Below are 3,657 nucleotides of genomic sequence, written 5' to 3'. Positions count from 1 at the left end.
TGCTGCAAAAGGGGCCCAAACCAAGTACTGAATACATATGCATGCTTATACTTTTCAGATGTCCGATATTGTTCTATTCTTCAATCCTTGTCTTCTTGGTTCCATGTAATATTCTAATTTTCTGAGATTGTGGATTTGGGGTTTTCATGAGCTGTACGCCATGATCATCACAATTATAACAAATTAAGGCTTGACTTATCTCACTTTGCATGTAATGCGTCTGTCTCATATATCATTTTCACCTCTTAATTTGCATTACTGAAATTAATGGACTTTTGCACGATATTCTAATTTTCCGAGTTTGACCTGTAGTTATAGATGCATAGGGATACTGAATATCTGCAAAGAAAATGGAGGCAACGCATCCCCTACAGCATGCTGCATTACCGTAGTTTCAATAAGCTCTTCCATTTTACTAAAATTTCTTTCCCCAATGCCTCTTCTACCAGTTTCAATTTTCCTTGCTCAGGCAGAATGAACAGTGCTGAAACGTTGCCTTTGTAGGGGATCTCAACCACCTCACAGAACAGTCTCTTATCATAGTAACTCTTAAAATAGCCATCTTTCTTCTTATCAACTTTCATCATTGTGTCTTCAGCCACAACGAAGAAATCTTCTTGACCATTCAGTAGACTGAAAGGATTTTCCCAGGAGACCTATGGAAAGAAAGGCAAGAGAATCATGGTTATACTGTGCAAAAACACCTCTGCTTTTCAAAAATCTAAAGGAGTGTAATATGTTTTACATAACAATTAAAAGATCAGAAATCAAATATGAGCCTTTTTGCTTGTGAACATTTTCAATTTCTTGCTTTAGAAATTCAGTTTTCAGAGGTACATTTATGTTCACAGTTGTGTTCTAAAAACTTCTTTTCATATGCATTATGCGAAGGAGTGGTTTTCTCCAATCCCCTCTTTGATCTAGAATTTCCTGATGCCCTCAAAAATCTGCTATTGAGGATCGTCACCTATGCATCTTGTTTAAATGGAAGATGCCTATAATCTGAATGCCTGAACAAGGTGTATGGGTTTCTCTTGACAAGGAGATTTTTTTTTTTTTTACAATATCGAAGAACCTTTTGCTGGCATCATATAGAGCTTTAAAAAGAGCAAAAGGACACCAGAGAGACTTCAGAACAAATTGCCGCTCATTTGAAGAAGATTACTGCAAATGAGACCCATATCTGGATTGATCCTCAAAAAGAATCACAACTGTGCTTCCCTCAACCCCAGTTCCCCCATCTCAAGAACTAAACCCATATTATTTGGTGGGCAGTAATCGGCAGCAGGAGGGAGTTTGGCTTGCTCTCATACAGGTCTGACCCTTGTAGCTATCTCAGCATAAACAGGACCATCCTTTGAAATTCTGGGATAGTCTGGAAAGCTTTTTGTCACCAATCCCACCACCACCACATATACGCATCATAAAGTAATGGTAGGTCTTATTTTATTTTATTTTGCTTCCAAAGGGTAAGGGTAAAAATAGAAAATGCCATTTTGTGAGAATAAACTTACAAGCACTCATAAAACCTCTTCATAGTTTTTGATTATTAGCAATAAGTGGTTTGAATTGATTGATGGTTTGCATGATGAGAAGGGTCTTGCCCTTTCCAACTATGTTTAGGAGGGAAAGTCCATTTACTTCACCTTTCATTATAATATAGTTTACAAGAACCATGACATCCGCTGGATCAAGACCCTGGATCACATCGACTAATTTCCCTTGGGTTTTCTTCTTCAGGTAGCTTTGGATCTGATCCTGAGCTTCTGTCATATTTTTCAAGTCTATTGGAAGAACTTCAGCCTGATAGTAATGTTTGGAGTCATTCAAGAACTCTGCTAGTGGCAACCATTTCTTATCTATGAAAATAGCATTCCCAATACGCAACTGAATATCAGAGTTATTGTGATTCAGCATTTGGAAGAGATGATGAAAACATTCATGTATTTCTTGCTCATTCATCTTTGAATGGTTCAGACCAAGACCTGAAAAAAGCTGATTCGCAGTGGCAGACTTACTTAGCCCCCATGAAGACCATTGCAAGGACATTGAAAATGCTCAGTGGAAAAAAGAAAATGTTCTTGCCAGGATCCTCCAGAGCAGCCTGGTGGTATAATTTGAAGGCAAAATCAGCATTTCCTGCAACTATCTTTTGACAAATCTCATTTTTGCTTCTTTGATGACCTTCAGCAGAAGGATGAGGGTCATGTTGGTGGACATGGTGACGAATAATATCATGAGCAAAAGTAAAAGCACAGAGACCAGCAAACAGCAGACAGAGGTGAACATTCACCATCGTATTCCTATGGAGTTAATCTGCAACGAATGAATCACATTATCTTTGTACATTTCACTGTCATAATGGAAGAGATTTATCCACACATGAGGATAGAATCTTTATTTTGTGCTTATGGTCTCTGCAGCACTTGGTACTGAGAGCATCTCTTTGCACCCAGACAGTGAAGACACGAGACAAGCAAAAGTGGTATTAAAGGGCCACTACAGTATTGATAACAATTTGAACAGATGGGGATTGGCTCTTCTGTAGTAACCAGCAGCTCACATCCAATTGTGCGAGCATGTACTAAAATGTACTTGGCTCCAGATAACCCCCTTGCCTTATTTTTAGTCTGCCCTTCCAAGCCGACCTAATGTCAGGCATCTGCGAAGAGCATCACATAAAGACCGCAAAGCCGTAAAGTGTTTCAGAAAGGTGCTGCTTCCCCAAATTGGAAGAAATCCCAGCCTGAAATCCCTAAGCCATAAAGCTTCTAGGGCATGGCTAGGAGTTCTCTTTCCCTGAAAACATGTGCCTAAGAAGCTCACCGCACCAGCCCTACACTATTGGTTGCAAACTGCACTATACCTGCCACAGCAGGGGGTTATCCTAGCTTGGCCCCATGCATCTCCCACCAACCCTGCAGTAATGCAGACAATCCCCTCTACAGATCTGCCAAATCGATTTCTGCACTCTGTTCTGTCATGCAGCCACCCAGGGATATGTCCAAAGAGAAAAAAAATGCAACAACAACACAGTTGTATCAATGTTCATAACACACTAAAACACTGGATTGCCAGTGCTAAATCCTCTGAAGTGCTGCAGCTGGATAACCCAAACACAAAGTGGCACACACCTCCCATATCCAGAAAGAATGCAAGGAAAGATGGCAGGTAGATCTACCCAACCCTGAGATGGCCTTCTTGACGACTGCCCAGAACTGATATTGAGTATGTGGGGACCCATCCTTGTGGGGGGGAAAGGCAACCTTGTGAAGGATTGCCCATGGCCAGATATCTCTAAAGTGCCCTAACTGGGCAGAAGGCAGATGGTTCCGCCGTCTGAAGTGCCACCTCCTGGCCTTTCCCTTTCTGATCTGTATTGGAAAACCTCAAGACTAGTGCAACCCAACTGCCCTGGATAGTTGGGTCTTGCATGTGCCCCATTTGGCAAATAGAGCCAGAGTGGCCTCACAGAAATAATTCAGATGCCCTGAAGGCAGCAAAAATGGTCAACAGCAGCTGCTGCCTGAAAAAGCAAAGTCTCATAGTGGGAGCTACACAACGAAGGAAAAAGGTTGACCTGCAAGCTCATTTTGATGCACTAGCGTTAGTGTTGACCTTACTTGTTAGAGATGCAGTTCCAGGGCATCGAACTAT

The 3,657-nt window shown here is 41.3% G+C and overlaps 1 pseudogene; it reads right to left on the bottom strand.

Moving 5' to 3' along the window:
- Positions 1-383: 383 nt before the first annotated feature.
- On the bottom strand, positions 384-2,296 carry LOC128340288 (corticosteroid-binding globulin-like; annotated as a pseudogene).
- Between the last annotated feature and the right edge of the window lie 1,361 nt (positions 2,297-3,657).

This window comes from Hemicordylus capensis, chromosome 1 (assembly GCF_027244095.1).
Source record: "Hemicordylus capensis ecotype Gifberg chromosome 1, rHemCap1.1.pri, whole genome shotgun sequence".
Classification (NCBI taxonomy): Eukaryota; Metazoa; Chordata; class Lepidosauria; order Squamata; family Cordylidae; genus Hemicordylus; species Hemicordylus capensis.
Note: the sequence above shows the minus strand (reverse complement) of the source record. Positions and strands in the feature narration are given on the sequence as shown.